Raw genomic sequence first — 25,598 nt, 5'->3', positions numbered from 1 at the left:
AGTGTGGGCGGACGAGCATAGTTAGGCAGTGAGCACCCAGAGAGGCTTTTTGAAGAGTGGTAACACAGCGACCCATGTGCGCCTTATTTGGGCAGAGTCTCTTCTGTGCGCCTTGGCACCCCTTCCCCGCAGACTCCTCTCCGTGCTGCCCTCCAGAGCAGGCACTTTGCACGAGGGCACATGCAGCTGGCTGAGTCCGGATCTGGGAAAAAAAGACGCTCGGTCCGGAGCCCCAGGCAGTCAGAGAGACACAGGATACTATGCTGCTGCATACACTGCTCTAGCGTGTGCTCTCAGGCTTTTTGAGCGGATGCCCAGGCGGGTCACATGCTCTGACTGTAAGCGTGAGGCACCCCCTTGCAAACCTACTAGTAGACACCACTGTCCATGAGACAATAATTCAAGCAGTTGAGACCCGAAAGCATGTTTTGGAAATGTTTTAAAGGACTATTTTCCCAATGTTTATGATAGTGTTTAACAGAGTGGAAAATTACAAACTGTACTTGGCCCAAGCTGCGCACGCAAATACTGAACAAGCAATAAGAAGCGTGTATGCCTTGCGCTCAAAGTAAAAAAAAAGTTTGACAAAGAGGCAGCAGAGGGAGGGGAGAAAGGAGGGGGCCTGTGCCTGTTTCCCTTGTGGGAGCGAACAGGAACCATATATTAATTACAAACAGATGGTTTCAAAGCTCGCTCCCGCAAGGGAATCGCCAAACGTGCACGCGTTGCCATTTAAAGCAATGCAATGCGTGCACGTTTTTGCCTGAAAAACAGAATCGATTTCTAAAGGTCTCCTCCTATTCAGCGCATCCGCGCTGCGTAGGCGAGACCTAAAAATAGATCATGCAGGCAAAGTAATTTTTCCAAAGTGCGGTCTAACAACCCCCACTGCTGCACACTGGTTCACCAATGAGTTGGCAGCCACTGCTAACTTAGAGCAAACTAAAATAATAATGAAAAAACTTAAGAACACATTAAATCTGTTAAAATCTAGAGTTGTACACACCATAATATGGCAACTGGATTGGCTGAAATGGCACATTTGGGAGCCAGGCAACTCCCGTAAAGGCACACTCAAGTTACAAGGAAAAATAACAGGCTAATTTGTGAGTAATAGAGGAAGGGATCTTCCTCCTGGAGCATCCTGGAAGCATCCTCAGTGTGGGACTGCCCAATGCTCCACAAACAGGACCTAAGGTACTCTTCTTCAGCAGGCCTAACTGGGTCCTTGTTTGCCAGCCCATGATCCATCGCGGTCAGCCAGAACTTGTGAGCTCGTCCCAGATTGACAAGACCAGATATTCACAGTTGGCACTTTCAAATTTTTGGCACTATTTTAATTGAAAACGTAAAAATTGCATATCTCAGTTTTTACTGAATGTATTATTGTTGCTTGGTCTTGTTTTATGTATTAAATAATAATCTATTTTTCTAACTCTGGGGTAGGACCCCTTTGTGATGTATTTTCACTGTGGTACTGTTTGAAGTGTTGTTCAATTACTTTACATTGCTCCGTGCCAAGCTACCAGGGCTGTTAATTTACTTATGACTTCACCCTGACAAGGATTTTGGTTGCTGCTTGCCCCTCAACCAGTAACCCCATTTCTTGCAATCATTTTTGGTGTATTTGAGTTATGTGGAGTTTTCCATCCAACTGCAGTGTCTCCTTTCTGTGCACCGAGCAGAATCTCCACCAACGGAACAGAGTCTCTGTGTTTGGGGCTAACCTCTGCATGCACAAGGGAAATGCCATATATGGATTTAGTCAGTAAAAAATGTAATCAAGTTTTCTTTAAAATCAAGCAAAAATAATATCACATGTGTTTTGACCTGAGGTAGGATGATTTATTACACAAAATAAACTACAACAGATAAATATTGTTTGTTCTAAAGTAATGGGCACGATGTAGCGTTTGACGGTTGGGATACTCCATCACAAACATGCTAGATTTCCCGCCCACCATAATGCAAGGGCCATTGGATATAATGCAGTTGCAATATGGCAGACGGGATACCTGACCCATTTGGGACAAATTATCACATCCTCCAAAATCTAAATCAGACCCTATGTGTTATGCGTGTAAAGAAAGTGTTCTGGAGACCAATTTATACCCTATATAGAGAGGATCACACATTCCCTGTATTCCAGTCTCGCATAAAATTGTATTCAATTTGAAGCATGCATAGAGGGTTTTACTCTCTGATCCTTGAGTGTAAACAAATAATAATGAAAAACAGCGTTCCCCAATTGAGGTTTGTCCCCTTCAGCACAGCCAATGGTGCACAGACATAATATCGAGTCCAAAATATCGATTGGACATAATATCGAGTTGTAAATATAGATTGGAAAAAATATCGACAGGACAGAATATAGATATCCAAAATATCGTTTTTAAGGTAAGTGATGTAATATCAACTGTTAAAAATATAGAAAGTTACAATATCGAAGTAAATAATATAGATAGTTAAAAATATCGATTTTTTAATAATATCTAATTTTTTATAGTGTTTTTTTATGTTATAATATGTGTGAAAAGTGTGTATTTATGTTATATTTAATTTTAATTAATGAATTTTGTTTTTATAATTATTGCGTAATTTAATTCTGTAGCGGGTTGTGGGTTTATAGGGAAATAGGGTGGGAAGTAATTTAATTATAATTAATTAAATATATACATTTATTTATTGGTAGTAATTTTTAATTAATTGTTAATTAATTTATGTTAGTTAATTAATTACATTTTAATTGGTAATTAATTTTAATTAATTGATTAATTGGTAATTATGTAAATTTTACTAATTTATTTCTGTAGCGGGTTGTAGGTTTATAGGGGAATTGGGTGGGAAGTAATTAAATAATAATTAATTAAATATGTAAAATTATTTATTGGTATTTATTTAGAATTAAATATTAATTTAGTTTTTATGGGTAACTTTTAAAATTTTATTTGCCAATTAATTTATTGTAATTGATTAATTGCTAATTATGTTAATTTTAATAATTTATTTTCTGTAGCGGGTTGTGGGTTTATAGGGGAATAGGGTGGGAAGTAATTTATTAATAATTAATTAAATCATTAAATTTATTTAATTGTATTTAATTCGAAATAATTGTTAATTAATTTTTAATTATTAAATAATTAATTGTTGATTTGTAATATTTTGTATTAATAGGTAACTAATTGAAATAATTATTGTTAATTAGTAATTTTAATATATTAATTATTATATTATATTAAATTGTTAATTATTTTTAATTAATTTTTTATAGATATTAATTTATAATTTTTTAAATAATATATGAAGTATTTACTTTCCCTAATGTTGTATTCTCTGGAGTGGGAATAGTAATTTGAACCCTTACGCTATCCAAAGCTTTGCCTACTGTTGCACTCTTTGGAGTGGGAATAGTAATTTTGACCCCTACGCTATCCAACCCTTTCCCTACTGTTGCACCCACTGGAGTGGGAATAGTAAATTTTACCTCTACGCTATCCAACGCTTTCCCTACTGTTGCACCCACTGGAGTGGGAATAGTAAATTTTACCTCTACGCTATCCAACGCTTTCCCTACTGTTGCACCCACTGGAGTGGGAATAGTAATTTTAACCCCTACACTATCCAACCCTTTCCCTACTGTTGCACCCACTGGAGTGGGAATAGTACATTTTACCTCTACGCTATCCAACGCTTTCCCTACAGTTGCACTCTTTGGAGTGGGAATAGTAATATTTTCCCTTACGCTATCCAACGGTTTCCCTACTGTTGCACCCACTGGAGTGGGAATAGTAATTTTAACCCCTAAGCTATCCAACGCTTTCCCTACTGTTGCACTCTTTGGAGTGGGAATAGTAATTTTAACCCCTACGCTATCCAACCCTTTCCCTACTGTTGCACTCTTTGGAGTGGGAATAGTAATTTTTACCCTTACGCTATCCAACCCTTTCCCTACTGTTGCACCCACTGGAGTGGGAATAGTAATTTTACCCCTACGCTATCCAACGCTTTCCCTACTGTTGCACTCTTTGGAGTGGGAATAGTAATTTTTACCCTTACGCTATCCAACACTTTCCCTACTGTTGCACCCACTGGAGTGGGAATAGTAATTTTTACCCCTACGCTATCCAATGCTTTCCCTACTGTTGCACTCACTGGAGTGGGAATAGTAATTTTCACCACTACGCTATCCAACACTTTCCCTACTGTTGCACCCTCTCCTGTGGGAATAGTAAATGTTACCTCTACGTTATCCAACGTTTTCCCTACTGTTGCACCCACTGGAGTGGGAATCGTAATTTTTACCCCTACGCTATCCAATGCTTTCCCTACTATTGCATCCATTGGAGTGGGAATAGTAATTTTTACCCCTACGCTATCCAACGCTTTCCCTACTGTTGCATCCACTGGAGTGGGAATATTAATTTCTTACCCCTATGCTATCCAATGCTTTCCCTACTGTTGCACCCACTGGAGTGGGAATAGTAATTTTTACCCCTACGCTATCCAACGCTTTCCCTACTGTTGCATCCACTGGAGTGGGAATATTTATTTTTACCCCTATGCTATCCAACGCTTTCCCTACTGTTGCACCCACTGGAGTGGGAATAGTAATTTTTACCCCTACGCTATCCAACGCTTTCCCTACTGATGCACCCACTGGAGTGGGAATAGTAATTTTTACCCCTACGCTATCCAACGCTTTCCCTACTGTTGCACCCACTGGAGTGGGAATAGTAATTTTAACCCCTACGCTATCCAACGCTTTCCCTACGATAGCACTCTTTGGAGTGGGAATAGTCATTTTTACACTTTTGTTATTGTACGTTAATTATATTGGATATTATTTAATTAAATTTTGTTGCTATATCTATATGTTTTAACAAAAATGATTAAAATTTTTTTTATAACTTTCATTAAATATTTAATTATTATAAGTTAATTTAAGTATTTTAAAGTATATTTTAGTAATTAATTTTTAATATTAATTTAATTTAACATTGTTTTTAGTAAAGTCGATATTTTTATAAACTATATTTTAGTACACAATATTTTTAACTCGATATTTTTGTACTTACCTGTTTGTAGATAGAAACTCGATATTCTGTCTGTCGATATTTTTTCAACGATATTTTTGATGGTCGATATTCTGTCCCTCGATATTATGTCAGTGATCCCAGCCAATGTCCCTATTATAAGGGGTAAACCATCTTCATTGAAGTAGATCAAACATTCACCAAAGTTCTATTGCAATATTATATTTTTCAATGGTGGTATTCAATGTTCTTCATCCCACCTAATTTAAAGTCATACTTCTTTATGTCCTGTTTATCCACAATAGAAGTGTTGTTTAGATCATCCCATCCCAATGCATTTCGGGCTAATTAAACCCTTTATCCGGGGAGGGGATACCAACTCTGAAAAAATATATACACATGAGGAAATAAATAACAAACCTCAGCCACCCACCTGAATCATAAACAATAAAAGAGTGGCACGCAGTAAATGATTAATTGAGCAACTCAAGCACTGTATCAGCAGTCTAACAGTGTTGTAACCATCATATAAATTATAAAAAGCTTAGTGGAACCCATTGAAACTGTGCTACAAGCACTAAAGTCAATTTGTTCCTCTTGGCTTATGCTTGTTGTTGTGGCCTGGCCATGTGGCTTGTGTCCATTTTGTGAAGCCAGCTAATGTGCTTTTGCCATAGGCCTGCACCATTGTCTGTCTTCCCTTTCTTGTTGTTGTTGAGTTTAAAACCTTTTAAATAAAAATAAAGAGTGGCCAACTGGGCAAGCTTAGCTACAGACAGACTAATATAGTAGTCGTACAGAGAGTCAGAGCACAGGCAGTTAGAGGCAGGGATAACAAGAATTTAGAAACAAATAGTGTGGATCAATGAAGATATGATAAAAAGTAGAATTCAGAAACGCAAATAATAGTTCGGTAAAAAATAAGGTGCTGTAAAAGTTAGGGAAATATAATTAATGTTAACAACTGAAGGATTTACTGGGGCCAGCAGCAGAGCTCTGGGTAGAGGAACTGTCAATTCAATTCAATTGAATATTTATTAAAGATTTGGAACTCCAAAGAGGTCCACATAAAGAGATACATACAAATTATTACATAAAATATAATAGAACATGCTGAAGCGCATTAATGGCAGCAGCTACATATACAGATTTTTCAATGCATAGAAGCTTCGGCAAATAGAGTTTGGGATTAGCAGCAAGAGGATTGAAGTATCAAAGCATATCCTGAATTATGCAAAGAGCATTTAAGTAGCAGCAACTTCATGTGCAAAATACAATAAAAAAATCCAGCTTCAGCAGAAAGTTTACTTGAAATTACTAGCAAGAGAAGAAGGGTAACAAAGCATATCCTAACATGTGCAAAAAAGCAGTTGAGTTACAGCAGATTCATGTGCAGAATACAATCCGAAATCTTGCTTCAATAATGAATCGTGTTTTAAAATTAGCAACACGAAGGTGGGCGAAAAGCAAAACATATCCCATTTGTGCAAAGAGCAGTTAAGTAGTAGCCAAAACATGTGCAAAATAAAATCAGGAAAAGGAGAGAATATTAAGACTCCATAATTGGGCGACAGGTACAGGGGTAGCAGCCCAATTAAAAGAATATATAAAAGATTAAAATATATACATAAACTCCTTTAAAAAGTTGACTAATTTTACACAGACTACTTCATTTTTCAGGGAAAAGAGATAGTCGCAGGCTGAAGCTACATCTTTAACACCATTTTGTAAAAACATCAGCCGAAGCCAGTGACGACGACTCAAAACCTATGGTGGACAAACAAACAAGACATGATCCAGCTTCTGAATGAACAGCTCACAAAAATCACAGATTTTGCCATTTTTCATGTTCTGGGACAAGTTTACTGTTAAATCGTTTAAATGTAAAAGATTCATGCAACATAGAGTGAGCCAACGTTGAAATCCATGTTCTAGTTTCCAGGATTAATATTTCTGGGAAATTCTCAGGGAGCTCGTCCTGGCTATTATCTTTAATCTCTATTTAGTATTCAGAATGTAATATCTCTATTAAAGCTGATCTTACCACTTAGGGTTTTTAAAAAGGATTTACATTCTAATTACTGGAGGGTAATCACTGATTCTTCTTGTACACAGAAGAGTTTTAGTGCCAGAGAGAAATCGCGATATAGGGAATATTTCCCCCAATACCGCCAAAGATTTCTTGACACATGAATCCTCTTAATGAGTAAGGCTCGCTAATTTTTAACTGGTATCCCCAACATAAAACCCTGGATACACCTTGGATATAGGAACTTATCATGCCAAATTCCAAATCTATTAGCAGCTGATGGAACTAACATATTAAAGTTGCACAATTTACGTAAAATCTGACCTTCAATCCTATTTAAAACACTCCAGTCCTTTACAGGGATTGATTCAATAGCATAAAGCAGAGTTGGAGGGATTTTTGCTTTAAAAACCGTCAGCAGATGTAAAAAATGCCTTCTGCCCATTGCACTATAAAAAATGCACAGACCATTAGCGTGGGATACAGCTTTACAGGAACTGTGTTCGATATGAAGTTTATTCTTCATATTACTCGCTATTAGTTTCCCTCAGTAAAGGTATGAATCTACCACCTCCAGCTTTTCAAGACCAATTTGCCACTTAAAATTACTTGATTTTCTACTTATGTTGCATTTCATGAATAAAATGTTGCTTTTTGAAACATTTATCTTTAAGAAATGAGCCATAGTGTAATTCTATAATGATAACAGCTTTTTATTCAGCCCAATAGGGGTTAGGTCCATCACTACTATATCGTCTGCATAAAGGAGACATGGAAAAGGACAGCTGCTTATCTTTGGTGCATTTCCCTCTTACTTGGGTAAATCTGCTATATATAAGGAAAATAGTGGCAGTGCTAGTAAGTAACCTTTTTTCAGGCCATTTTTTATGGGAATTACAGATGATAAGCTTGGGTTTCCTCCCATTAGTACCTGGCTCCACGTTTGAGAATGTAATGCAAATATTAAGGATATCATGGGAGCAGGTAGTCCCATAATATGTCATTTTCTCCATAGGAATGGTCGGTCTACCTTATCGAAGGCCGTTGAAAAATCTATGATGGCTATGTAAACGTTTGACCTGTGAGAGATCGTGTATTTCTTCTCAAATAGTTTCAACATAGAGATGTTATCCAGGGTGGAATGATTTTTCCTAAAACCTGCTTGTTCTATAGGGAGGACCTTCTTCTCCACCACCCATTCTGTGAGGTGATCGAGAATACTACATGCAAATATTTTCCCCGCTGCATCTAATAAGGCTATTTGCCGGTAGTTACCCGGATGAGCTCTAGGGCCCTTTTTTTGTGCAGAGGGATAAAATACTTCTGGAGCAAGATGATGGTCTCTTCCCTGAGAGTAACAAAAATTAAACAATGGGGTTAAAGTCGTGGCCCACAAAAGTGGCTTCTTTTTGATTACCTTCATCTGGATTTCATTCAGACCCATTGCTCCTGAAGATCGCATTAATAGATCCAACCACGTCATTCAATGAGTGTGCGTAGCTGAATATGAATAGAGCAGTTTCAAAGGAGTCAGGTGCAATGGGGACAGAGCTGGTTGAATTGAAATTAAAATTCGCAGAGTAGAGTTCTTCCAGGTGGAGTTTACAATCCTCTTCTTCAATAGGAATGGGGAGAGATTTAACTCTTGTGCCGCTGCAGTTGGCGATTATTTCCCAAAACGTTCAGAGTTCATTTTTTAGGCCGTCTCTTTTAACTGCACCCATGCGCCATCTTCATTTTTTTGTTTTAAAAAGCGTTTTTTTCCTCTGCCTTTTCCTATTTAATAGGTTTATTAGAGTAGAGGAGCTGTCCCGGCCCTGGAATTGGGAGGCATCTTGTTGTTGTCATGCTGCTCTGACTCTGACCCTGTCTTCTTGCCCCGGGTGGTGATTATGTAAGATATAATAAAGAAAGAGACAAACATTGATGATTGGTGTGAAACAAATAGAATATTTTTTAAAACGCTCTAAAAAACATTGTTGGAAACAACAATTGCAATAAAATTGACCTATCTAATCTGATCGACTAGTAGCATTGCAGAATTCGCGGAACGTCTACTTATTATTTATGAACACTAATCCAGTGTTCCTTTCTAAATTATTCCAGAATCCTAAACCTAAATCCACCTGACCTAGCCCACATATTCCAGACGGGCCAATTGTTCACCGAGTCTGGATTTCCATTTAGTTGAGACCTCAAATTGCATAGCTGGAGGACGCATGCATACATTTTTGTGTACACCAAATTGTTGGTTGGTTGCTGCTGATGTTCTGCTAAGCCTAATATTCATTCACTCACAAACTACAAAAGGTTCTACTGAAGACCGGAGTAAGCAGCACTCAGCAGCATGTGACGTGACAGAGGATGCATCATGCAGACCGCTAAAAAATAACAAACTAATACTAATGAACTAAGTAACTAAACTACCTATATCAACCCACTACTATCTTAGTTACAGGAGGACAAAGGAAGGACTAAAGCCTCTCTAGCATTACCTAACTTAAGTTCTCTAAAGTAAACTCTCTTACATAATCAACCCAAGCAAGCGCAGTCGCAAAAGTGCAAACAAGTAAGATTAGTAGCGCAGAGCACCTGTGTATAGAGGAATAACAATCACAGAAGATGTTTTAATGTAATATACCTGCAAAGTAAGCCGCAGCATTTTTGCTATTCAGCAAAAAATTATATTCGCAATAACAGTAACACAGTCTAGAGAGAACGCACACTACTACTAGTATTAGCTACTCACTAAGCCCCACGACCTCAGCACTTAGCAGGTCCCGCTCCCGGTCCAAAATGTCTGACCACCAGAGAGTCAGCTGGTTATTGGTGCCCGGACCCCAGAGCAGTGAAACACTGCCCAGGGCACACTTGCCCACCGGCGGTGACGCTCCTGGGTAGGGTCCCTGGAGCCTGGCCTGCCGCCTGCTGCCAAGGTCAAGGGAAGGTGGCGCTGAACAAAAAAAAACATGGGCAGCCACCTCCGCCTCACTAAAAGGGGACCAAGCCTGCACCCCTTCCGGTTGCAGCCTGCCACAGGGAAGGTGGCTCTTCTGGGCACAGGCGCCTTGCCCTTGGAGCCAGAACCCTTAGCCATGGTCCTGGGGTGGGCGGGCGCGGAAAAGAAAATGTAACAGTAAAAAATAAAGTCAGGGGAGGAAGTAGGAGGGTAAGAAAGGAAGTAGTTTAAAACAGTAGAACAAGTAAAAAAACACAGTAATAGTAAAGATAAAACACAAAATATACACTTAGGGACAGAGTGGGATAGATAATAAATGAAAAAGATCAGAAACCAGTGTAAAAAACAAAGGATTGAAAAGATTGGAGAGGGATTGCAAGCAGGGCCCAGAACCATGCAAAGAATAGGAAAACAAGGGGGGCGTGGCTACGGAGCCGAAGGGAATGGCGGCTTGAGCTTGGAGCTCCGCGCCTGATCCCCGTAATCATCCTGTTAAAAGGAGCGGAGACACCCGCGAAAGCCGCCGCACGCAGTCCGGAGGCGATGCGAACTGTAACTGCAGCCTCGGACGGACGGAGAAGCGGAGTGTCAGCCTGCTAGCGAGGTAAAGGACCATCGCGGGCCAGAACTCGGAGAAGCACAAAATGGCGGCTGGTGCGGTGATCGAAGAAGGCGGAGCAGCGTAGCTGTGAAGGAGCTGCCCCACCATCGGCTGAGCGACCGGGGGAAGCGTCCTGCCCGCAACGTGAGAAACTGGGCGAGGTGGAGGCAAGCCCGGAGCTGACTGTGGGGATTGCCGGGCCTCGGCCTCAATCGGCTGGGACTCCGGCGCTGAGACGGAGATAGTGGGGGCGGCGTGGAGCCGGGAGGCGGAGGCGAAGTTCATCTTTTCTGGTCCCTGGCCGGCTGGGGCTTATTCGAGGTGACAACCGGCCCCCATGCAGAGAAACGACGACCGAGTGGTCCCTGGGGCTCGATAAGGCTCTCAGTTTGCATAGCGAGCAGAGCGGAGTACAGATACGACGGCCCTAGCCAGGAGAGGCGCCTGCTGCCCTTATCTACATGGCGTGGGAGCAGTGGGCCGGCAGGCTGTGGCAGGGGACGACGCGGTTGGAGCGGTGATCGCTGCCCGCATTGGGGGTGAAGGAGCCCAGTGGGAGACGAGAGAGGCTCTGCCCTTGAACTCCGGCCCTGGGGGCCATCGGAAGATCTGAGGTGGCCCGGCGAACACTGATGGTGTGTGGAGGACCGAGCGAGGAGGCTGAGTGAGCTGGACTCATGGGATCTGCACCCAGGCCATACCAGCACACGTGAAACCTTGATCCTGTAACCCGATACCTCCGGGGAACCTCTACCACAGTTGGGGGAACTCGCGACCTTGGCCCCCGGTGGCGGCTCATGATCCCTGGCCCGCACTGGAGATAAGTGGAGGATTGACGGGCGAGGTCGGCGCTGTCCGGGGCTTGGCTGCACTCCTGTGGCCGCAGAGTGGTTCCGACGACGGGATCTTGACTGCTCGACCTGCCTTGGGATCAGCTGCGGCGCAGCCTCTGCCTCGTTGGCTCGGCCCTGGAGAGGGGCCAGCGGTGGAGACACGATAGGCCGCCCTATTGTGGAGACGCCACCGGAGCGCGGACCCATGAAGGGCCAGAAATGAGACTTGGACCCTAGGATCCTCTCGCTGCCTTGAACGGATGTGAGTGCGGACCCGTGCTTGGGTCGAGAAGGAACTCTGCAATCCGGAGCGGAGGCACACTGAGGAGAGTGATTGAACCGAGCAAACAGTGGCGGGCGCTACCACAAGAGACGGTGATAAAGGGTAGGAGAGGATACGAAAGCCACGAAGCCCTAGTTGAGCTTGCGGGAGGGGACGACCCCCCCTGGTGACGTGCCGGCCACGACGCTGGTGAGCTGTGGTGGACGGGAAGAGAGGTGTAGCGGACAGGTGGACACTAACACAGCTTGCGGACCTCGAGCGCCTACAGTCATCACTCCATGGGGAAAACCAAAGGCAAAATCGAGGGGGCCGCGAACGCGGGCTCCCAGGAGGGGGGCACTGCGGGACCTTCGGACCTACAGCAACTTCAGGACCGCACCCTTGAGGCTATTGCTGCAACCAGAGAGGCCTTGCAGCAGGACATTGCGCAGGTGGTAACGGGGCTGGGGCTCCTGTGAGCTGACCACGACAAACTCAAGGATAGAGTTAAAGAAAGGAAGACACTTTAGAGGTCCTAGCCCCGGCCCACAAAACCATGGAAGCGCGGCTATCGGACGCTTTAGAGAGGATACAAACGCTGGAGAAGAGGGCCGAGGATGTCGAGAATAGAAGCTGCCGCAGTAACGTCCAGATAGTGGGGCTGCCGGAAAAAACAGAAGGGGAAGATATGATAGGGTATCTGGACGATTGGTTTAAGACTGCGGTGGCGCCGGAAGGACTATCACCATTCTTCACCCTGGAGCGAGCTCATCGAGGTCCGGCTAGGCCCCCCAAGCCAGGTTTGCCTCCGAGACCAGTAGTGGCCAAACTGCTACACTACAGGGACAGAGACCTCCTGCTCTAGCGAGCCCTAGAAGCGGGGCCGTTCCAAGTAGCAAACAGTAAGGTGACTTTGTTTCCGGACTATACATTTGAGACGCAGAAGCTGCGGGCCTCTTTTCTGTCCATAAAACGGGAGCTGCGGACTGAGGGAATTCGATACTCCCTGCTCTTCCCGGCCAAATTGAGGGTCGTCCAGGACGATACAACTCACTTCTTTCCCACGTCGGCGGATGCCTGGGACTGGTAGGAAACGTATAAAGCGGGCACGGATGGCGCCAGAATCCGGGAGGAGTGGGAGCGAGCAAAGACACAGACGCGGAAATCACAAAGGCTGCGATGGCGACGACAAGGTTAGAAAAAACCATCGATGTCTCAAACGGAAACGGAGAGACAGGCGGCATTGCTGGCAGTTGAATCGATGTCGAATGCAGATGCCTCCCATTCACAGAGGGGTTCGCACTCGGAGACAAAGGACACAGGGTCGGAGTCAGAGGCCTCAGAGTCATGCAGCACCAAGGGCCCGCTGGTGACTCCACAAACTTCGGAGGAGATCCTGAACGTTTGATGTGCAGCGGCCATTGGAAGGGCACTCCTACTGAGGGAAGAAGGCGTGAAATGTGAGGTATTGCAGTGGGGGGGCTCAGACTGGGTGATCAGACCGCTGCTACCAAATGGGGGCGGGGAGGGCGATGGTTCCACTTTCGGTCCTAGCCACAACCTGATTGCCCTTAAGGCGCTCACGGTTACGACCGTGAATTAGTCTGGCAGTTGAGGGGATTGATCTAGTTTGGATGGGTACCGATAGTTGGACATTGGGGCCTATTCTGGGGGGGTGGTAGAGGGTATTGTTGGGGTTGTTGTGGTTTTTTGGCAAAGGTTAAGGCAGAAACGGGTGGGGAACATTATGCCAGACGTTTGGGATATTCTGTGGGGAGACTCCACCACTCACGATAACGCAGGACAGCATTTTCGGGGAATAGATAGTAGGGGAGGACAACAATACATCTCCTTATACGCGGACGACCTGTTGTTATTCCTGGAAAACGGGACGGAAGCGTTGAAAGGGGCGGAACGATTACTGGATCGATTCGGAGAACTATCAGGACTAAGGGTCAATTGGTCGAAAACCTGCTTGTTTCCCCTGAGGCGGAACACAGCACAGCCCGACCACCGGCCGGAGCTTCGGTGGGAGCCTGTTTGCTTGAAATATTTAGGGGTCTATATCTACCACGTGGCGAAGGACGTGCTAGAGGGCAACATAGGAAGATGCATACGAGCGCTGAAGGGCTGTATGGCTTTTTGGCCACGCTACCGCTGACAGTCACGGGGCGCATTTCAATTTTGAAAATGATCGCCCTGCCGCGCCTCCTATATTCTTTCTTACCCTCCCTGTTTGGATTCCTCGCTCCCTGTTTTCTCAGCTGAAATCCCAGGTGACCTCCTTCATATGGGGGACGGGCAGACGAAGGATTGCACTGGCGACACTCACCCGCCTGAAAGATGAGGAGGGTCTTGCGGCACCCGATTTTGAACTCTACTACTTAGCTGCACAACTGCAGATCTTTACGCAGGAGGGAGGTGGCGAGGGTATACCGGGGTCCGGAAGGCGAAAGGACTAAGGGCACTCCGCGCCACGTTTTGGCTTTCATAGCTTTACAGCAGAGAATAGCACGGGGAGATCTGACACCCGAGGAACGAACGTTCAAACTTTGCTGGGATCGATCTCGGCATCGTGCGGGCGAGCAACACCCATATGCCCCGGAGATTCCCTTAGGCATGCTAACAGCACTCCCCCACGGTGGAGACTGGTCCCAACTGCAGAGCTGGGAAGAAGCAGGGGTGCAAATGGTGGGCAACCTCTACGGGGATGGGGCACTGATCCCCTATCAGGAATTACAAGAACAATATGAGCTGCCTAGGGGAGGATACTTGGTGCACGCCGCAGTGACTAGAGCCATTCAAGCGCACTGGAGGGAAGGTCTTGTAGAGCCAAAAACAACTATGGCCTGCCAGTATACTATGATGGCAGCCGGAACCTATAAAGCAGTGACTTGTCTGTACTCGAGAATGTTGTGGGAAAATTTACCACCGCTGTCGGCGCTGAAAGCCAAATAGGAGGTAGATCTGGATAGAGAGATCCCAGACACGACTTGGGCTGGATTGGTGAGACGGGCCAGAAACAGCACGAGAAACGCGCGCTTTCAGCAGATCCATTTTTATGTACTGCACAGGGCGTATTTGACACCCGGGAGAATGAAGAAATACTTCGGAACGGAAAATGCGAGATGCCCGAGATGTGCTCTCGAGGGAGCGGAGCTGGCACACATGTTATGGTCATGCCCTGGTCTCCGAGACTACTGGCAAGAGGTGGGCGATACTTTAAAGGAAGTGATGGAGAGGACATTTCAGTATGATATAGCAGTCTGTTTGTTGCACTGGTTTCCCCATACGCCTAAAAACAAAACTACGAGCAAATTTATAGACATGGGATTGTTGGTAACCAAAAGGGGAATCACACGACACTGGAAGGCGAGAGCAGGTCCCACACATAGGAGATGGGCCAATGGGTTCTTGAAATGGGCCACTTGTGATAGTGCACACAGATACCAGATGGCGCGCCGCAAACCGACTGATAGGGCATTGGACACTGCGGCGGCTTGGGAGACACTGGTCAGAGCCCTGAGGGACAGCGCACTACAAGAGGAAGAGGCAGGACTAGAGGACATTGGGGAAGGCCCTAGCGCAGTACCGGGGACATCGCAAAATTAGGTAGAAATTGGATGGCGACTCCTGATTGTACCCATAGCAGAGACAGAGGTGAATACTCCTGAGTGGGTGGTGGATGTCTGGGAAGAGAGGGGGGGGGGAGTTGGGGTCATTTTGCAGGGGTTTGGGGGGTTATGGGGTGGAATTACAGATAAGCAGACGAGCACAGAATTAAGAGGGAGGGCTACACTGACTATATATTACCAGGAAATGGAAAGTTTCATGCTTATCGCCGCCCGACCTCCGGGTTGTGGGCCTCAAGGCTGTGTAAGAATGGGGATGCAAACGGACAAAAGCGGGAAACAAGGGAAGTGACCCTGTGTAACAAATGTGTTATGGTAAATCTGCAATAAAAATTATGTTTAAAAAAAAAAAGAATAGGAAAACAAGATGGCTGCGCCCATTGGCGACAGCGTGGTGAAGTTCGCAAGATATTTCCTGCGAACACATCATCCTCGTTGCCGAGCGTCAAAAACATCTTGTGAGCATATGCGAGCACATGGGAGCATGCGGAAACAAGCAGCTCCGCATGCTCGCGTTGCAGAGTTTCTCTGCTATTTCGCCTAGCCTCACGTATCGCGGCTACGTGAACTTCGCCCAGGGTTACACATAGAATTGTCTTGCATTGCCCTGCCTCATCCAGATCTTTGATCGGTGGACCAAGGGCTTTCCTATGCAGCCACCCATGGATTTCGACTCAATCAGAATTACAAAGATATGTCAATCTGTAATTTAGACAACATAGAAATGCTTCACAAACTTGGCATAAGGAAGAGACATTTATTTATTTTTCCTTGTTACTAAATATTTGTATGCGTGATGCATTCAGATTCACAGGTACAAATCCACAAATCCCTCTAGGATTTTTTGGGTATAGGAAAAACTCCCTTTCTGATTTAAAAAAAAAACTGTTCTTAACACAGAAACACTTGATCACTTAAGCAAGGGTGCCTGCGTTGGTGCGACACTGTCGCAGCAGCACAAGGAGATAGCAGAAATTATACCTATATTGTAAAATTTTGAGCCTTTCAGGTACCTTCATTTCACACAACTTAGCATAGCATGTTGACTTGCTGAGTTCCTTTCTGGCAAAGTATATTATACATGCCTCTTGTAGTCTGGCAGAGAGGGCACTTTGTCACGATATCATTGCACTACCCTGTCAGCAAAACTGAAGGTCATGCCCTCTCATTTATACACATCCAGAGCCTCACTATGTCAGCACCAGAGACTAATTTTCTTTCTGCCACTGACATGAAACTCAAATGATATAAACCATTCAGTGCTGTCTGAGTTTTTACCATCTGTCAGTCCCAAAATGTAGAGTGAGTGGACAAATGTGAAGTTTCATTACCGATCAGCCCCATGTATCAGCTGCTTGTAAGTGCCAGTGAAAATGGGAAGTGAACCAAACAACATGGTACCTAAATCCCACAGAGAGTGAATAATTGCTTTTTAGTAAACTACTAATTCCAAATTAGCACTTTTTATTAGAAATAAAATATTTTTTAAATGTTAGGAACCTGTAAGTCTCCGTCATGTTCACAAACCCATGCCTCACTTTCTCAATGCATAGACATGGACCATTGTGACAGCTATTGCTCAAAATTAGAGGAATGGTTACTCCTGTAGGGCACTGTAGTCCTTAACTGCGTAGGCCTGATGGATGAAAAGCCAATCCTACCAAGACTTTTTCATGGTCTATCTTTTAACTCTTGAAAACATCATTTAAATACATACATTAAGCATGGTTTTCAGAGTTGTCTCAGGATGGCATTTATAGACAGAGTGTTAAATGTCTACCAGTCATCATTGTCAATAGACTTTCAAACCATATAAACTCTGTAACCGAACTAGTAGGTCGAGAGAAAAAAGAGTTGACCAGCCGATCCCTCACCTGCATACCTTGACCTCTGTTTGGGATACCCCAGTTCCTCGTGTTGGGACGTTTGTGAAGGTTCATAGGCGTGTGTAAGCCCTGTTATATTGCAATGTTGTTCAACACACAACTTATTACCTTACAAACAACTTCAGAGGGGTATACCTGCACCCCTAGTTTGTACAGCCAAGGCATCTGAATCTCAACTTAAGGAAACTAAAAGTGCACTTTATGATGGCTTGGGTATGAATCTGTGTGGTTTAGTACCACCATTGAGATACTGAAGTAGGACATCTGTACAGTGTTAGTAGATGGGGAGAGGGTGCAAAAGCAGAATCACTTGAAGAGGAAAATATTAAAACACTGTAAATGGTCCACTTTTTTTTATTAGAGTACATTATGTATGCCAAACTATTGCAGTGTCTGTTAGGGTCATGTATGTTGCTTGAGCAGTAGTAATTTGGTAAGGATGTGGAAAACTCATCAACAAGTATGAATATTGTATATGTATGATGGGGGAGTACTTACTAATAAGTCACATCTCTACAAATTCTCTAGCCACCAAGCGGCATGCTTGAGGCGATCTGTGGAAAATGAAACTGTCATATGTACTGTCTGGAAACACAGCATACACATCAGTGAAGCAGCCTCTGACTTCACCCACAGCCTGTATGCTGATTGAGTGCCAGCGGGGTCTGTTGCGGAAATGTATGCTGTGTGGGGAAGTGGCTAAATTGACACATGAGTGCAATGAATAGTACTTAGCATATGTGGGAAGAGGGAAATGACATAAAATTCCTGAGCACCCGTTGCCTTCCCACCGGTGAATGTGGCATGCCTATGTAGATATACACTTTTCTATTGATCCATCTCAGAACCTGATACAAGCATCGGGACTGGCTTGGCTGTGAGATGGCTATAATGTCATTGGACAGCCACTGAAAAGATCCAGTGGCAAAAACATGTAGAGCAGCTACAATCTTCACATAGGCTAGGACAGCCCGGGATCAGCATGTATCAGAATCATGTGCAAGATGACATCAGGTTGGAAGCAAACGCTGGAAATCACTTCTTGGCTGGCCATTCAAAAGATATTACTCATTTGCCTAGAAATCTTCTCTGCTCTCCTTTCTCAGATCATTTCTTCGCAAAATAATGAGCTAAACTTACAAACACATTCAGTGACATGGTGAAAGGTCTGAAAGAGGTTTTTGCTGCTTGCTCCTTTTTCGTTCTCACCTATGCAGTGAGCATGCCTTGCATAGTAAAAGACCTTTAGCTATCGATTCAGTTTTACTGCCAAAAAACGGGCATGCGTTACATTGCTTTGAATGGCAACGCGTGGTCGTTTGGCGATTCCCTTGTGGGAGCGAGCTTTCAAATGATCTGTTCGCTTCCGTTTTCCGCCTGCACAAAGGACTCTCCATTGTGGATGTAGAGCACATGCAAACATGGACTCGATGACCTCCTTTTCATAGTAGGTGGTAATGTCCCTTTCAGTGCATGGGGGATCCCCAGCCTCTGTTGCCATTAGATTGAGGCGCTCAGTGTGTGCAGAGAATAGACTCGAGAGGACTGCACCAACGCACAAATGGCTAAGAAGACGCGCAGGAGCTGGGTACCGAACGGCCTCATGATGGTAAATATCAAGATATCTCTGTAATCTTCATTATATAACCCATCTCCATCTGTTGGTCCAACTGTGTTTTTAATGAGCCAAACACATTGAACGGGCTTCGCTCTATATATTTTTATCCCATCAATTTCAATACAAAGATTTTCCTTTGCATGGACGCAGAGGATTGTAAATTTATGAACTGCTGTCATCAACAACAATGCTGCTAAACAGTATTGTTCTTTACGTGACATTCTGCAAGAGGCTGTGGCTTAACGACCAGAACTGTCGCCTTTGATACTGGGGAACTAGACTTGATCCTCGAAGTAGGCTCAATGTCCTTTGATTCTGGGCAAATCATCTGAACTCCCTGTGCCTACAAAAGTGAATGTGTCCTTGTGTGATGAAGCTAGTGCTCATGCTCCAATACCTCTGGGTCGATTTGGAGCTTTAAGAAAACTCCCACACAAATACCATGACTATATTACATTAAATGTTTTTTTTCTATACCTTTCAACAATGTTTTATGGGTGGGTGAGGACCGTCTCAAAAATTCCTCCATACCCCTCCCAAAATAACTCCTGACTCCTTAAATTCTCACATTCAAACCAGAGTTGTTGCCCTTTCCTACCCCGGGTTTTGGGTATCCCTCACTCAATAAGTACTCTGATATATACCACCATGTGGCAACACTTTGCAATTTCGTAAATGAACTGCACACATATCAATATAGGAATGATGGTTAAGACTCTGCAAATTATTTGTGATGAACATTTTGTGGTATTATTTGTAGTACTACAAAATATAGTGTCGGAATCAGCTTCTATGTACAGAGTCTTACACCTCTGCCTGTCCTATCTTTTTCTGTACGGAGTGTTTCACCCTGAAATCGGACTCCACACCCAAAGTATGGACTCGCTTACTCGATTGCAGAGACTCTGCTGCACGTGCAGAGAGTGCACGGTTACTGCCCGTGAAATGGTCTGTGAACACCCCAAATACGTAAACAGGTCCATTAAGAGGTATTTTGACATGGATATGTAGACCAGGCCATAAAGCACAATGGAGCTAATTTGCTTGATTTGATTGACCATGGATATATTTAAAATAATAGTCCAGCAGACAGTACTTAATTTGTTAAAAAATAAGTGCCAGGGCTCTTGTCAGGCGGCCACTGCAGCTTGCACCACACATTGCCCCAGCCATGCTGCCAATGATAGTAAGAAAATAACTATTAACCATCACATTCCTACATGTGTGACAATGCAGACTATTTCAGGCCCCTCAAGCTGTCAGAAGTTGTCAGAATGCCTTAGGCAACAGGTAAAAGTAATTTTTAATGTATATTGAATTATTAATTTACTGTTGTTGTGGTCATCTCTCAATTAACCAATTAGCCCCACCTTCTGGCAGACTGTCACTAGTGCCAGTGTTGACAATTAAGTGCCGGTTCCAAGCACCAGAAACCACCAGCTCAAATTAAGCACTGCAAAGGCAATGCACATGCATGCTGCTAATGAAAGGGGTAAAGAAATTAAGAGTTCTGTCTTACATATTAACCATGTTAATATCTCAATTGTAATTATATATGTGCAGATTAATTCCAGTACCACTTTGCAATCCTTTGCCTGTGGATACCCTATAATTTAGGGGATAAAATATCTGTGTCACTAGTACATGAACCTGCCTATTTGAAAGGTTCATCCACATATTTGTTCATCCTGCTCCTCCAGATGTAGGAATACTGGAGCAGGATGGATGAGCAATGCATTTCAACTTCTACATAAATGAAGAAGCCTCCTGATATTCGTTGCTCAAGATTTCTTGTAGGCACCCTTTTATTTACTTGGAAAACATCTGCAGGGAAGAGGGCAGTTGGTAAACACAGCAAATCCATGCACTTTTTGATTTTGCCCAGTCAAATGAACAATCAGAATACTAAGGAGCCAAAGACCGATGCGTGTAGATGAAACATCTTTAAAGATGGTTCTGTGGGTCTTCTTTCATAAAGGACATCTTCAGTGACAGCCTGACCTAGAGATGTGTTTCCCTAGATCATCTAAGTGCAGTGACATGAGATATACATTGGTGCAAATGGTACTTCTGATTTCTACCTGCATGCAAATAATTACCATTCTTAATATGAATTTGGAAAGGTTATCTGCCAAATGCCTCGATTTCATTTTATAACAACCCCGGGGCTGTAGTGGAACACCCTAAAACCATATAGTTTGTGTCTGCACTGATCCTAAGGAGTCCAGAAGTGGGTATTGCACTTTGGTGATCCTGGTGAGATGACCAGAGGTCCATGCATTGAACGTCGTGTGATCTGGTGCTTCTGTTTGAGGCCTTTACTCAACCAGGAAAATATAAGTTAGACTGGCGTGTTCAGTGGCTGCTTCCAGCACATACAGCAGAGATGAACATATAGGCTCTGGCCTATGTGAGAGTATAAAAAATAGCTATTCAAAATATTGATATAGAATGATCCTATGTTGCCTAAGCTCTCCTCTAATGATAATATTTCATTGCGATAGGTGATCAAGTACCAAGTGGAAGATTGAGAAAGTCTAGTGGGTACATCAAGAATCAACGCGTACTTGCTTTTCTTCAACACTTAGATGTTTCACTTGATCTCCAATGTTATCGAGATCACAAATACTTATTATATTGTGTGAGTGATAATTCAAATAAGGGATAACTGGATGTGCTTAAACAAAAATCTGATTTTTCCACTGCTCAGGACTGAACATTGCCAGTTGAACAGAGATATTTGTGAAGCCCACACAGCATCCTGTCTTTCTGAGGTGGTTTGTATAATGCGCAAAACATTTGGAATTAAACTTACAATTGAGCCACGGTTTAATGATGTACTGACATCTAATAAATACCACCAACACACTTTGTCGAAATCTGTCCTCTCCTCTAACAACACTATAGAGTGCGGCTTATAAAAGCAATTGCTACCTCCATATATCCAGTATGCATTTTTGTGTTTGTGTGTGTGCGTTTGTATCTATGCATAGGTGACTGTGTGCATAGGGTTTCAGACAAAGAATGAATGAATGTCATTCAACATTCATTCATTCATTCATTCATTCATATCCATGATGTCAATGATGGAGGCTTTGCTGAAGACAGGATAAAAACGACCACTGAGACACCATGTTGTGCATGTTCCCCGCGACAGAAAGCCACAAACCATGCTGGTCAATCATGGGAGTAAGCAAAGTAAAGCTTTCCTAACGCACACTGAAAAACCCCCATTGCATAAAAAACAGGCCAGTGGGGCCCTAACAATGTACTCCAGCGCTCGGTAGCCCTTTTCAGGACCCATTCTCGTTTCATAAATCAGGTGAGGGCGACTGTTCCAATGAATCCTGCAGCAGAGGAGTGTGATAGAAGAAGTGAAATGGCAGATGGTCGGAGTATTGTGGAGTTAAATAAGGGATGGAGCGGGAGAATGTACCAGGTGTGCGAGTTTTCTCAAGACTCCTCGTGGAAAAGAAAAACATCATGCTGGCCAAAAATTCAAAATTGAACGGAGCTTCTTTCAGTGTCGATTGTGCTCCTTCTGCCACAGTAAAAGACATCTAGATCAATAACCTGGGGTAATTACCTCTTGAATAAATTGTGATTGGTTGAAAAATCAAGCCACAGCTCTTTTGTGGGATACAATAAAAAGGAAACAAACATCGTAAAATAACGCAGCTGCATTTATTTAGGCCTTATTGCCATAATTTTGGAAGACATGAATCTCATCCTCAGCAATTAAACCAGCGCGATGACCTGCTTTGAGGAATTTGGGTAGTGACCGCTGTGGTCGTTTCAATAGGAAATTGCAAGAACGAATTATTGGCTATTCTGGCCATATGTATTACAGGGGGGTCATCATCAAACGCTGATACTTACCCGCGGGGGCCGCTGCTGCAGGATTATCGTATCTTGCTGGCATACTGCGGGGGACTGCTTTGCTCCGTGTTGGTCTCTGCGCAGCTGGTTCCCTGCATCAGGATCGGTCTCTCCCCGCCGCCGTTAGCCTCCTGACATCTGGCGCGGCCGCTGAGTGGGGGGGACTACAGGTCCCAGCAGCACTTGCGGCAGGAAGCCGCCGACGCCCTGTCCGCACCCGGAGGCGCTCATAACCAGCGGGGGCCCTCGCATCGCGGGACGCGCGCGGGCTAAGCCCGGGCAAAGGGCGGGCCCTCTGTGGCCCTCAGAGGCCTGAGGAGACTGGACTGGGCCATAGTCTTTGGCTCCGCTATTAAGGACATTAATAATAGACGTAAGCTTTAACTTTGTAACTCTGGGTGTTTTTGCTTTAAGTGCATTGTATCAACTCAGTTTGGTGTTTGTACTATTTAATTGTTTTTTGACATTTAAAGTGAGCAAACGTGATGTCTAGAGGTAAAGTAGATAAACCTTCCTCTGGGATGGGTACCATGGACAATTTTCTTGTGAAAAAGGTTAACCAGATTAATAATGAGAGGAGGGCTTCTCTGGGACGGGGTAGTGCTCCCCTACTACCGGATGAGGCGCCACTTGCTGCAGTGGAAATACCTATGCCAGATAATTATAATACCCCTGATGTTAGTAATAGGGATGTTGTCTTAACTGCAGCTCAGGTTCATGTAGAGATACATGAAGACTGCCCTGATACTTTCACCTAGGAAATCGAACTGGTACAGCCAGTGCCGAGACCTGTGAGAAATTGTAGAAAACTACAGCTTAAAAAGGGGAGGAAGCATAATAAAAAAAGAGCCGATTCAGCTACACCGGTTAGTAATGGCCCTATCACAGGCTCTTGTCCTTCTGACGGAAACAATGAGGGTGGTCTTAAAATACAAATTGAACAACTTTACTCTCTTGTTAAGTACCCTAGAAGGGAGAATGATGGCAAAAATTGAAGAGCTGATTAGACTCCTGTCAAGTAAGCTTGATACCTTAGCCCTAGAGGTAGATAGACTAGGGGGCCTATTATCAATACACCAGCCTGTGGCCCCGTCTGTCAGTTCTAGGGCTGTAGTAACAGGGCATGGCCCTTTGAGTGAGCCGGCACAGGAGATCTGTCGGCAAGTTCCTATAGCAGAGAACGCTCAACTTAAACCCCCTCCTAAAACTGACTGTGATAACATCTGTAGAACAGGATGGTAGGTCGGATTTTAGGCAAATAAGAAGAAGCCGTTTTATCAATCTTCCACCTGACTGCGCACCTTATGTGGCTGTCTTAACTAATGTTCCAACTATAGAAAATCATCCTGTCCAGCCACGTGAGGAAACTCATGATTCATTAAAAAATAAAGCAGTAGCCTGGTTGAATTCTAATTGTGGATTTCCAACAACATATTCAGATCAAATACTCTCAGTGAGAAGGGTAAACTGGATTGGCCCATCTAAAAAGTTAAAAAGTTAAACAATGGGGATTGTATTGTTATTAATTTTAGACATCCTCAACATGTGGCAACAGTTCTACTGAGAGGATCATCTTTATTGTCCGATGCAAATAGCATTAGTGTCCGTCCACTCTGATATTTTTATACTCACTTGATTAAAGCCCCTGCTAGACACAGGAATTTTAGGCCACTGCTTCAACCTCAGCCTTTGGCTCCAACACCACCATACCTATACAATGTTGTTAATCAAAACAGGAATGGGTTCATGGTGGAAACACAGAATAGATTTGACTTGCTCTCAGGCCTAGAGGCATGTGATTGACGGGAGGAGTCTTTGGGCCAAGGGAATGGTAATTCTGGCAATGTGGCTCAAATGACAAATATCCAGGCGAAACCGCAGGGAAACAATGTAATTTCATGGAATATCGCAGGATTGGGCACTAAGATGAAAGACTGTAATTGGGTGACCTACATTAAGCAGTTCCAGATTATTTGTCTGCAAGAGACCTGGTCAGTGGACTGTGACCTCTTTCTTGAGGGGTACAAGGCTTTCTATGTCCCTGCGACAGCATCTAGCAGAGGTAGACCTAAGGGGGGGCTGGTAACGTTTATATCTGTAGCACTCTCTTGTAAAATACGAAGAGTTTTAACAGTTAACCCTGGAATCATTGGTCTAGTACTAAATGGAGATAACTGTCTGTTGGGTCTGGTAAACTTTTATAATGCAGTTAACTTTTGTTTGGCTCCTGACTCTATATTAGCACTAAATGTATTTATTAGCACTTCTATGAAGGAATGTCTTCATAACCTTATAATAATGGGTGATTTCAATGTCCATCCATGTGGGTATCCCTTGTTTAAAAACTTGTCAGACTTGCATTGTGAACGCGCTGAGGGATTACACTTGGAACATACATTGGATGGAGAAGTCTTCAACGATTTATCAACCAACTTGGATTTATCACTGGCAATGGCATTGAGGGATCCGCATAAGCGCTTTGAAACCCCTACGTTGAAGGGTCACGGGAAGGGTACCTTCATTGATTACATTTTGCTCTCTGTGTCAATGCAGACTTTTGTGGACTCTTTTATCATTGAATACAGTGAATTTAGCGATCATAATCCATTGACTGTACACTTGAAGGGCCCCTGGGTGTGCAAAGAGGGACGGAACTGTATCAATGGCAGACTGAGTACCACTGATGGCAGGAGGCGCCTTAAGTGGGCTATGATCACACCAGATCGGTTGTATAAAGATATTAAGGAACACTGTACTGAGGAAATTGCTAAATGTAATCAGGAAGGACCAGATCCAAGTCAGGTTTTAAGTGCTTTTCAAAGTATTACAGATAAGGTGTCTCATTTGATGTCAGCACCAGTAAAAC

This window comes from Lissotriton vulgaris, chromosome 6, assembly GCF_964263255.1.
Source record: "Lissotriton vulgaris chromosome 6, aLisVul1.2, whole genome shotgun sequence".
In the NCBI taxonomy this organism is placed as follows: domain Eukaryota; kingdom Metazoa; phylum Chordata; class Amphibia; order Caudata; family Salamandridae; genus Lissotriton; species Lissotriton vulgaris.
Note: the sequence above shows the minus strand (reverse complement) of the source record.